Here is a 12,926-nt window from a genome sequence, read left to right as displayed (position 1 = left end):
GGCCTTTTCTCGTTGGAACGGCGTAGGATGAGGGGTGACTTGATAGAGGTTTATAAGATGATCAGAGGAATAGATAGAGTAGACAGTCAGAAACTTTTTCCCCGGGTACAACAGAGTGTTACAAGGGGACATAAATTTAAGGTGAAGGGTGGAAGGTATAGGGGGCATATCAGGGGTAGGTTCTTTACCCAGAGAGTGGTGGGGGCCTGGAATGCGCTGCCTGTGGGAGTGGCAGAGTCAGAATCATTGGTGACCTTTAAGCGGCAATTGGATAGGTACATGGATGGTGCTTAAGCTAGGACAAATGTTCGGCACAACATCGTGGGCTGAAGGGCCTGTTCTGTGCTATACTGTTCTATGTTCAATGTTGTAATCTCACTTCATAGGACTGACTCTGAGCTGGCTAGCCACAAGTAAATAAAGGGTGCATTGGTGACTGGATACCAACCTCTGTGCAGTTATTTCAAGGCCCTTCCATATCACACCCAAATACATACATCTTTCCACTGCATTACTCTGACTTGCAGTCAGAACCAAGAGACTATGATCTCACCATTCCAGTTGAATTCTAACACCAAGCCCCAGTTCAATGCACCATTCAACCACCCAAGTCAATTCCGTACAGAAGCAATTATGCAAACAGCTGGTGGTAATGAACAGGAAATAGGACGACAAAATAAGGATTTGGTCTCCAGCAGCAATAGGGACAGTGACAGTAATAATGGAAGTGTGTAAGTGAACAACTTCCTTATAAACTTTGGCCGTTGAGCAGCTAGCACCTCTCCATTCCCCAAACCCAAACAGTGAAGCAAGTTCAGCACTCTGGAATGCAAGGCAAGACAATTACCTGGCAGGGTTCACTTCTTTGACTTTTATAGTTAGCCAAGGCCAGTAACTACAAATCATCATCAGACATCCAAACATGCCAGACTTTATCAACAGATCCCTTCAATATCTGCAATGTCATCTTAAAATCAATTCAAGATGTTCCTTTGAAGTTAAAAAAATTTGCTAATAAATATATTTACAAGATGTTCCTTTGGATTGCCAGTTGTAATTATGTCTATTCCTGGAGTTTCCCACGTGACTTTGTCCCAATCAATAAGGCACCAGCTTACGAGTCAATACAAAAGCAAAAGGTTGAATGATGCTTATATCAACAATTTGGTTGTAGGAATCAAATGCATAGTCATAGAATCATACAGCACGGAAAGAGACCCTTCAGACCTACTTGTCCATGTCTACCAGGTGGCCCAAACTGAACTAGTCTCTTTTGCCAGCATTTGGCCTATATTCCTCTAAACCTTTCCTCTCCATATACTTGTCCAAATGACTTCTGGATGTTTTAGTTACACCAGTCTCTACCACTTCCTCTGGCAATTTGTTCCATACACGCACCACTCTCTGTGCAAAAACATTGCCCCTCAGGCCCCTTTTAAAATCTTTCTCCTCTCACTTTAAGCCAATGCCCTCTAGTTTTGAACACCCCTACCGTGGGGAAAAGATCTTGACTATTCACCTTATCTATACCCCTCATGATCTTGTAAACCTCTAAGGTCATCCCTCAGTCACCTATCTCCAAGGAAAAATGTCCCTTTCTCTCCTGAAAAGTCAAACCTTCCAGACTCTGTAATATCCTTGTCAATCTTCTTTGCAGCCTTTCCAATTTAATAACATCTTTCCTTTGGCAGAGCGACCAGGATTGTATACAGTAATCCAAATGTGGCCTTACCAATGTTTCATACAGCTGTAACATGATGTCCCAACACCTGTACTCAATGCTCTGACCAACGTAGGCAAGCATGCCAAAGGCCACCTCTATCACCCTGCCTACGGACTTTGAAGGAGCTATATACCTGCAGCCCGCCTGGGTTTAAGGAGATACTTTACTCTGATGCAGCCAGCTACTGGGGAAGTGAACAGTGCACGGGTGCTTTGGAAGGAGGGCATTGCAGCCTTTACCAGGTATCTCAGTGTACAGGAGCTACAGCTAGATCAGGCATGCAGAGGGTTTAAAGGGTGCAAAGGTCACAGAATCTTGGCATTGGACATATTGCAAATGTGTTGGCTATGAGGCAATATCAAATCAAGCAGCTTACTGTTCCCCAGTGAGGCTGTAACTTTGGTCTGCCATCTGCTGTAAGTAGGCTTGACAGAGCAGTGTGTTACATTCACAGCCCCCCACACCGACACTTCATTTACCTTGTTCCTGGGTGTTCCACGATCCTGGAATTCAGGGCACTCTTCTAGCAGCAGACACAGAGCTGCTGAATGTAATATTTCCAAGTTTATGGATGACACCAAACCGGTGAATTCAGTGATGAAGAGGATACAAGGAGGCTTCAAGATGATTTAGACAAATTGAATGAGTGGACAATGCACGGCAGATGCAATATAACTTGGATAATTATGAAGTTGTTCACTTCAGTCGGCAAAACAGAACAGTAGAGTAGTTATTTAAATGGTGATAGATTGGGAAAGGTTGACATACAAAGTGACCTGGATGCCATTGTAGATCACTTACTGAAAGCAAGCATGCAGGTGCACTATACAGTTAGAAAGACAAGTGGTCGAGAATCATCCAGCACGGAAACAGACCCTGCGGTCTAACCAGTCCATGCAGAACTCCCAAACCAAACTACTCCCACCTGCCTGCTCCTGGGTCCATATCCTCCCCCCTCCCCAAACCTTTCCTATTTATGTATTTATCTAAATGTCTTTTAAATGTTGTAACTGAATCCACATCCATCACTTCCTCAGGAAGATCATTCCACACATGTACCACCCTCCGTGTAAAAGGTTTGCCCCCACATCTTTTTTTAAGATCTCTCTCCTCTCACCTTAAAAATAAGCCCCCTCGTCTTGAAATTCCCCCATCCTCGGGAGAAGCCACCTATCATTAACTATCGTTGTCTCATGACTTTATAAACTTCTATCAAAGTCATCTCTCAACCTCCCATGTGCCAGTGAAAAAAATCCCAGCCTTTCTTGAGAACTCGAGCCTTCCATATAAGGACAGCAACAATGCATTCTTACTATGTCTGTACAGGGGCTTGAGGAGACCAAACCTGGATTATTATTAGCAGTTTAGGTCTCATTATCCAAGAACAAAGATATAAATGCCACAGAAGGAGAAAAGGAAAGGATCACTAGACTCAATTCTGGGATGGCAGATTTGTCATCAAAGGAGAGATGAGGTTGACCTGTCTGTATTCATTGGAGTTTTGAGGAAATGACAGTGGACCACACAAACTCAAAACTCCGTTCAGGTTGGCTGGGCAGACTGGAAGCAGGGATGATGGTCTTCCTGGCTTGGAGTGTGGGGGCCGAAACATACCGGGGAGGACGAGTCATTTCTCTATTCAGTGGTAAACAAATAGAATTCTTTACCTCAGAAGGCTGTGGAGGCCAACTCTGAATTTATTCAGAAAATAAACAGATGGATTTCTGAATGCTAAAGGTTTTGCTTCTGGAAATTACCTAGCCCCTTCCTCCATATGTATGGGAACAGGTGGTGCTGGGGATGAAGGAATTAGGAGTAAAGAAAAAGAGAGAATGAGTAAAAATAGCAAACATCCAAATAAGGATTTTGGATTGAATGACAAATGGATTTCTGCCAGTTTCAGGCACTTACAATGTATAATGTTTTAATTCCTGTCCAGAAAAAGAAACAATACTACAAATCCATCAAAAGATGCAGTTAAAGGGCTATGTTTATCCAAAAACCGAGGAGAATGCTTATTTGGGGGTACAAGATGGGAAGAGAATATTTTCCACAGTAAACTTTTTTGTATTAAGGGCTGTAACCCAGAATTAGTTTATCTTTTAACCCCACTGATTACAGTATGCACTTTAGACCATGACTCCAAATACAGTATAAAAAGAGGGAGAGTGCCATAAAATAGGCAATCTGAAAAACAAATCTCCAATATGCATAGTCCTGCTAAGCACAAAGCAGGGTCTAACAGTAAATGAAACAACTGTAATTGCTGCAAATTTATGAAGTTGGCAGATTGGAAAAATTCTGCACACACTTATCTTTCTTGCACTCAGGTCCAGCTTTCTGGTGCAGTCATCAAGACTGATTGTCAGAGAGGAAAGACTATGTGAACAAGTCCTAACACCAAAGCTGTGCTCTCAAGTATTGGCACAAGCGCTGGAACAACAAGGAAGAAAAACAGTTCCCAAGAAAATTACTGCCATTTACAGTTCAAGTCACGCCATGGGAGAAAAAATAAAAATCCATTCCTAAAAAATACAGCATGGGAATATTTCAAAGTTTAATGTATGCAAAGCTAACACTCTAATAGCCAACATCAATGGTTCTTTGCAATCTTGTATCTGTAGGGACTGTATGGAGGTCAGCCAGCTGGACTTCATAGAATGAGTTCCTTGGTTGGACCAGATTAACAGCCCCAATCAGGGAACCCTGGCTGACAGACAGAAAGGGGCGAGTGTCAGGGATACTGACACTCTGGTGCCTTACTTTTTTAGATTAGATTACTTACACAGTGTGGAAACAGACCCTTCGGCCCAACAAGTCCACACCGACCCGCCGAAGCGCAACCCACCCAGACCCCTACATTTACCCCTTACCTAATACTATGGGCAATTTAGCATGGCCAATTCACCTGACCCTGCACATCTTTGGACTGTGGGAGGAAACCGGAGCACCCGGAGGAAACCCACGCAGACACGGGGAGAACGTGCAAACTCCACACAGTCAATCGCCTGAGGCAGGAATTGAACCCGGGTCTCTGGCGCTGTGAGGCAGCAGTGCTAACCAATGTGCCACCGTGAACTTTGTATGAGACAGTACTATAGTCAAGGACTGTTCACGTGTAAATAAAGGGCAACTTGGTGACAGGATACCAGCCTCTGTGGAGTTATTTCAGTAGCCGAGTAAAGCATGATCCTAAAGAAACTCATTCACAACTGTCATCTGAGTTGGGGTAAGCATTTCTTACATCATGCCTTTGTTTGGGAAGTTTGATGTGTTCGACCCTGCCATCGAGAACTGGGCCCACTATATGGAAAGAATGTGTTTTATTCTGCCCCCCCCGCCCCCAGACATTGTGACAGACAAAAAACAAGCAATCTTTCTGACTGCCTATGGAGCTGCGGCTTTTTCAGTCATTGGGAGTCTAAATTCCCCTGCTGCACCAGATATAAAGTCTTTCAAGTATTGACTAGTGTAGTTAAGAAATATTACAACCCCAAGCTATTGCATTTACTTGGCAATTCTAGAACTTAGGGAATCTGTATCGGGTATATGACTAGGTTAAGATGTCTGAGGCCTGTCAATTTGTTTTAGTCCTTAATGGGGTGATTAGAGACCATCTGGTATGTAGAATTAATATTGTAACCACACAAAAACGCCTACTAGCTGAAACCCAACTGGACTACAAACAGACACTACAATTGGCTTGGAAAAGAGACAAAAAGCTGCAGATGCTGGAATCCAAAACTGACAGGCAGGCGGCTGGAAGAACACAGCAAGCCAAGCAACATCAGGAGGTGGAGAAGTCAATGCTTCAGGAAGTCAGCCCTTCTTCACGACTGGAGGTGGGGGGTAAGGGCAGTTGCAGATAAAGGAGTGAGAGGGTTTTTGGTGGTGAGAGGGGTGGAATGGTGAGATTGTGATAGGTGAACACAGGTGATGGGTACAACCTGATTGGTCGATGGGAGGGATGAATTCCGATGGTAGCTCGAAGGAAGGATCTATAAGCGGAATGGAAGGGAGGTGATGGGGATGGAAAGGGAGCCGGAGGATGGATGGGAAGGTATCTTGCTCTTCTTGCTTGTCTGCTTTGGATTCCAGCATCTGCAGTTTTTTTTGTCTAAATTTATATCACAGGGAAGTCTCTTCAAGGATGCCTTCTTTGAAGACATTCTCTGAACCTACAGGACTCAACACGGAGTTCTGCAATTTCAAATAACCTTCCCACCCTACCCCCGGCTCCCTTTCAGCACCGCCTCCTCCCTTTCAATCCATCTACTGACCTTTCCTTCCAGCTACCAAATGGATTCATCCTTCCTATCAACCAACCAGATCGTACCCATTACCTGAGTTCACCTATCACTACCTCACTGTTCTTCCCCCTCTCCCGACCTAATACCTTCCACCCCACCTCTTTATCTGCAGCTCCCCCTACCCCAACCTCCATCCCTGAAGCAAGGTTATATCTGAAACACTGACTTCTCCACCTCTTGATGCTGCCTGGCTTGTTGTGTTCATCCAGTCTCCTGCTTGTCTACTTACCACTGGAAAAAGCAGCAAGTAGAATATAGAGACTGCAATTTGGGGTATTGTCAGCCTGTTCAATTTTTCAGCGGACGATGGAGAACATTTTGCAAGGTCTACCTCAGGCGCCATTTACCCAGATGATGTCCTGATAACGAGGGAAAACTAATAAGGAACACAAACTTGGAAACAGTTCTGAAGTGTTTTTCCAAAACAGGCATGTGCCTAAGGAGGGAAGAATGTGTGTTCCAGGTGCCCAAGTTAGAGAGGTGACAAGACTGGGTTACACCCATTGGAAGGTAAACAGAGGGCGAGCAGAGGTGCTCCAGCTCCCACATCTACCTAATAGCAAAAATTATTTCTTGAGCTAATAAATTATGGAAAGTTCATAGATAACCTGGCATTCATCTGGAGACCTTTGTATCAATTCCTAAAGAAGGATCAGCTTTGGAAATGGTCTCAAAGACAAACTCTAGCTTTCCATGAAGTAAAGGAACAGCTATCATTTGCTGAGCTGTTGACAAACTACAATCCCAAGAAATATCTTGTATTCACTGCAATCCCTGCCTGCATGGCATCAGAAGGTATTCGGTCTTAGGTGGCCCAATGAAAAGGAATACCCAATAGTCCCAATATGCATCCAGGACTTTGGCTAACGCAGAGTGTAAGTACACACAAATAGAATAAGGCTGGCTGTCATATTTGGAATCAAAGTTCCACCAAAACATTATGGACAAAAATTTGTAGCAATCATAGTGGAGGACGGCATTTTGTTCTGGGGACAAGAGTGATTGTCCTCAAGCAAAGGTCACCATCACATGCCAGCTGAACTCCTCCAAGCATCTCCAAAATTAAGATGTTGGTGAGGTGTTATATTTGGTGGCCAGGTTTGGATTCAGACATTGCCATGTTTGTGGGGCAGTGCGCAGAGTGTCGACAAAGACAAACATGACTGCCAGCAGCTCCCCAACATCCATGGGAATGGCCAGGCAAACCTTGGGCACTGCTGCACGTTGACTGTGCATGTGCTTTCAAGGGTTCAATGTTCTTAGTTATTGTAGGTGCCCACTCAGTGATTAGAAGTGCATAGGGACCATTGTTAAACACTGGGATAAGGAAAGAAAAACTGCATACATCTTTTACAACACATCTAAGTTAGGTGGATTGGTCATGGGGGATGCAGGGTTACAGAGATTTGGGGGGGGTGGGGTAAGGGTGCAGGGTTGGTAGATCTGGGTGGAATGCTCTTGAGGGGGAAGGTGTAGACTCAATGGGCCAAATGGCCTGCTTCCACTGTCAGAATTCAAAATCTAAAACAAGATTCCTGGTCATAACTCAAATTGAGACACCTCCTTAACTTCAATGAAGTTGGTGGGTAACTCCAGACCACCTCCAATTACAGTATAGTAGAAACCCTGAGATCCAATAGCTAATGTTGAAAACTGAAAACAAAATACAATTACTTCTGATTAAAACACAAAACAATCTATTAACCTTCTTCTCAACACTGTCATTTACTTTGAAATGTGGAGAGCAATGCTGTTAGCCATGATCAGGTTTTACTGGTCTGCAAAAATGTAGTAGAAGGCCTGTCATTGAGGGAATAATCTGCAGCCGATGACTTGGAAATGCTGGGTGCAATACATGTATGTTCGATATTATTGGTGTAAGCAAAACATCTCAGTTATTCAGAGAGAGTTATAAGTGAATGATTTCAGAGCAGTAACATCTGATTATTCCCTCAGTGACAACCCTTCCATGGAGTCACCACATCATACAACCAGTGCACATGCAACTAAAGCAACATCTCTCCATGTTCACCTCAAAGTCTCACAAAGCAAATGGCTTATAGTACCGCAAGGAAAGTACAACTTTTTGAAGTGAAACAATTTTAAACAAATCAGACTTTTCCCATTAAAAATCGACTGAAAAGCAATGGTTGGGTCCTACACAATCTCTGTCATCAGGAAGACAAAACATTTTACCCCACAGGCTGAAATATTTATATTTTTAATTACATACTAATAAATTTTAAAAAAGCAAGAAACAAAATAAAAGTTTTAAAAAACATCAACTGACTTACTCACCTCCATGTCACTGCCTCTCCTATGCATCATCAATCCTGTTCAAACCCTCCTTCTCTTGGTAACTCTCCTATTCATGGTCTCTACCACACTGGAACCCCCAACTGACCCACGGATTCACAGCCTCTACAACTCCCCATTAGTATGGGCCCTCCCTCTCACTGAACCTCCAGTTCCTCACTTTCCTCTCTCAAACCATTGCTGTGAATGAGCGCTCTGGAGATGAGCGGCAAGGCAGGAGGTGCAATGTGCAGTAGATACATTGCAAGCAGGGGGCTGGGCAGGACAAAAAGCCAGAGGGTAGACTGCAAGAGAGAGGATCAGGGAGCAGCACACGCTGCTCCCGAACAGCAACAATTAGGCTCTCGATCATATCTGGTGCAAGTGATAAGTGGCAACCCCAACCCCGTTATCTGACCACCATCAAAAAGGATGAACTTAAGATGGGCACTTGTCACATAAATAACCAGTAACTGAGCAAGATTATGATGCAGCGAGCAAGTGAGGTTGAATAGATGGAAGTGTACAACTGACATTTTACTCCCCTGTATAAAGGCCTTGTGTGAAATCTTCTGTTTGACCACAACCTTAAGAGAGAGGGGTGGTGGGGATGGAGAGAAGAGTGAAAAAAAGCATGTGAAGTAATGAAAAGGTAGGTTGGAAGTAAACCAGACACACAAGCTTCTTTATATGACAAAGCTTTAAGTGGTCATTTTCCAGACATATGACCATTATGAATCATGTCATGCACTGCTGCTATAGGCAACATTGAGCCAGAGCAACAAATTAAAAGCAGTCCAGCAAATCAGGAGAGCATCAGTGCACAGAAAAGTGAAGTATTGGCAGGAAAAGTTACCGACAGGTTAAACAGAACAGGTCAGAAATGGTCAATCATCAACTTGCCACAAAATGAAAAGTGTGACAACACTTTAAAACTGCCTTTAAAATGAAAGCTAACTTTGACATTTCTGCAACTTGGCAGGATCACTTCTGATTGGCAACCAATCATTGTCAGGCAGTCAATGTCAAAGGCTTTCTGAAAAAGTCATGAAATAATTTTACATTTTGTAATGCTCGGAGGTATGTAGTGCCGCTGAAGGATAACCCCTGCTGACATTAAGTCTGCTACGACTAGCCACTGTATGGTAGAAACAACTCTTTACATGAACCTCAACAGTGAATGTGTGCCACTTATTTAACACAGAGTGGGCTCAGCTCAATGACATCCTTACCCACATTCACATATGTTCTCCGAGCAGCAAACAACAATACTAAGACATTCCTCTTCATTCAGCCCTATTATCCTGCCCCATTCAGATTATGCTTCCTGGTTCTTATCACCCAATCCCACTGCTACCCTCTCACCACTGCCCCCAATCCACACACCAGTACAGAGGGAAACATTCCTGAATCTACAGAGTTTAAGTTGCAATGAAATCACCAGGGAGTGCTGCATTGGTGGCGCTACTGAATGAGAAATTAAACCATTGCCCATCAGCCCTCTCAGGCAGCCACAAGATTCTATGGAGCTAACTGAAAACTAACACGACCATGTGTCCTGGCAGAACTTACAGTGCAAAAACAGCATCTGACCACTATGACATTGGATCAACCAACTCCCACAAAGGCAAATTAACTTTCACAATCCTTACAGGGATAGACAACTCCAAAAGCACTGCATTTGCTGTAGTGTGCTTTGGGACACAGGAGATCTTGAAAGTTCTGTTTTAATGCACAAATGAAGCCAAAGTTCTGCAGTTGCTGGAAATCTGGAACAGACAGAATGCTGGAAAAACTCAGCAGATCTGGCAGCATCAAAGGAGAGAATAACACAAAATATTTTTCTCTCTACAGATGCTGTAGAATTTCTCCAGCACTATTCTACATCAATAAAAGCCTCCCTTTTAACAAGCAAATTTTATTTACAGGCAATTTTACTCTCATCAGATCATACCTCGATAAGGTTTAATGCTGAATACCGACTACTCCTGAAACTTCAATCATACATTACATCAAAACTAGAATTATCTGGGAATTTGAATTATCTGACTTCAATTTAAGAATTAAAATGTATGACTTTCCTCTAACTAGTGCATGAAAGGGATAACAATGCTCCACTCTTTAGTTTAGCTCTTTTACAAATAAACATCCAGCACCCCACGCCCTTCTAGCCAATCTTAGCCAGCTCCCATTAGGTTTCTATAGATAGCCGCCAGGAGGTACTGAACAATGTCCTGTCCCATGATCTTAAATGCCCCGACACCACACTCCTTTGGAGTGATGTTTCAAGGAAAAAAATACATCTCTTGCAAGGACGAAGGCTTGGACCATAAACTAACAACTCCCTGCAAACATCCAGGCACAGTGCAGTGTAGCACTGTACCCAGAAAAAGCATCCACCACCTTGAAGGATAAAGGCAGCAGATGCCTGGGAACACACCTGCGTATTCCCACCATCTTGCTTTGGAACCATACTGCTGTGCCTTCATTGCTGGGAGATCAAAATCCTGGAACTCCATGCTTAACTATACTGTGTCCAAGAACTGCAGCCATCGAATCACACAGCTCGTCCGTGCCAACCAGATATCCGATATAAATCTAGCCCCATTTGCCAGCATTTGGCCCATATTCCTCTAAACCCATCCTATTCATGTCCCCTTCCAAATGCCTTTTAAACATTATAATTGTACCAGTTCAAGGAGGTATTCTCCAGGGAAATTGTGGATGGACAATAAATCTTGGCCTAGCCAGCAACACCCACGTTTCCTAGACCAGATTTTGTTTTTAAAAAGAGCCATTGCTTCCAGTGACAATCAACAGCAGCAAAGGATCAGTCTTTGTAACTCACCTATAAGTACCTGCATATGTTAGAGATAGAGTGCAAACACAATACACTAAAAACATTCATAAAGGTGTCATTTGGTTTTCAAGAGCACGTGACCGCATCAGGAAATAATTAATTATCACTCCAAAGAAAGTTCTTTCCCCCTCGGATAACACTCTCACTCAAGTTTCTGACTTACCATTTTCCCTTTCCCAATGGTATTCCAAGTCATCACCAACTTCGGAAAAAAGTAAGCAAGTTATCAGGCCTCAACTACTCTAATTGGTAGCTCAGGGTAAGGAGGTGCCCTGAACGGTACAGGAGCTACAGAGTGTTGGAAAGATTGCATCTTCTAGTCCTGGTATGTTCCAAATTACCCAGTCTTTAAAATGTTGCAATCGTGCTTTAAGTTAGAACTAAAGTCACCAGGTCATTATTCGGCAACTCCTGTAGCACATTAAACTCTGATCCACGTCCCCTTCTTTTTTCCATCCCTTCCCTTTCTGGAAGAGCCAGTCAAAACTGGCACTTGAGCATGTTACTATGGGACACAGGTTAAAGTGCATCATGGGCTAACTCAACACCTTCAGGAGAGCAGGCTGCAGAAATGGGAACCACAAATAGATTCTATGAATGATACAAGATCACTTGCCTCAACATCTGCTTTCATCTACTCCCCATTCAAAGTACATGCTCTTCACATACCATCATTGCAAACATGATCAGCAATATAAGTGCTCAAATAATCCAACACCATGTTCCTGCCCTTCAATATTACAGCACATAATTCTGGGCAATGAAAGCTCTGATTTTATCAGACCTATTGATTTAGTCATCCAGACTCATTGCATTTTTAATGAGATATTAGAGCTCTTATAAAATATGTCACACTGTCAATAAAGCACAATGTTCACTGTTTAACATTCAATATACACAATGTAAAGGACCAGCATCAATGGAATTCGAGGTAAACTAATTCCAAGATTAAGGCCAGCAAATAAAAGAATTGTATTTTTAAACAGAACACATAAAAGGTGGGGTGTACACCAGTTACATAGTAGTGCACAGAATTAAAAGCTTTTAACCACAAAACAGGATGTATGACTGAGTTCCTGGGCTATGTTGGGTAACAAAGAATGCACACGTGAGAGATGGGGTACAAACCAGAACTGAAAACGTGTTGCTGGAAAAGCACAGCAGGTCAGGCAGCATCCAAGGAGCAGGACAATCGACGTTTCGGGCATGAGCCCTTCTTCAGGAATCACCAGATACAAACCAGAACTAGTAATTTGGGTAAACAAGAAAGACTGGGGTACAATTGAGGGGATTTAGATTAGATTCCGTACAGTGTGGAAACAGGCCCTTCGGCCCAAACAGACCACACCAACCCTCCGAAGAGTAACCCACCCAGACCCATTTCCCTCTGACTATGGGCAATTTAGCATGGCAAATACACCTGACCTGCACATCTTTGGATTGTGGGAAGAAACCGGAGCACCCGGAGGAAACCCACACAGACACGGGGAGAATGTGCAAACTCCCCACAAACGGTCACCCGAGGCTGGAATTGAACCTGGGACCCTGGCGCTGTGAGGTAGCAGTGCTAACCACTGAGCCACCGTGTGGCAGAGTGGGCACCCAGCAAATCTGGGAAAGGGGGTGACGTGACGTGGCATCCAGCAGAAGGGGAAAGGGGGTGGAGTTCACTTGGCTGAGGTAGACATAGGGTCCAGCAAGACATGCAACTGAAGCGGGGCAGGGGAAGGGAAAACCT

The 12,926-nt window shown here is 43.6% G+C and overlaps 1 protein-coding gene across 4 annotated transcripts in view; it reads right to left on the bottom strand.

The window, feature by feature from the left end:
* LOC122556843 (protein FAM53A-like) overlaps positions 1–12,926 on the bottom strand; it is a 174,661-nt gene that overhangs the window by 152,551 nt on the left and 9,184 nt on the right. The window contains exon 1 of one of the 4 annotated variants that reach the window (XM_043704080.1): positions 2,203–2,225. The exons of the other annotated variants lie outside the window; for them this stretch is intronic. The gene's annotated coding sequence lies outside the window, so the exon portion shown is untranslated. Of the gene's footprint in view, positions 1–2,202; positions 2,226–12,926 lie in introns of those variants that run through there. 4 annotated transcript variants of the gene reach the window in all.

This window comes from Chiloscyllium plagiosum, chromosome 14, assembly GCF_004010195.1.
Source record: "Chiloscyllium plagiosum isolate BGI_BamShark_2017 chromosome 14, ASM401019v2, whole genome shotgun sequence".
NCBI lineage: Eukaryota > Metazoa > Chordata > Chondrichthyes > Orectolobiformes > Hemiscylliidae > Chiloscyllium > Chiloscyllium plagiosum.
Note: the sequence above shows the minus strand (reverse complement) of the source record. Positions and strands in the feature narration are given on the sequence as shown.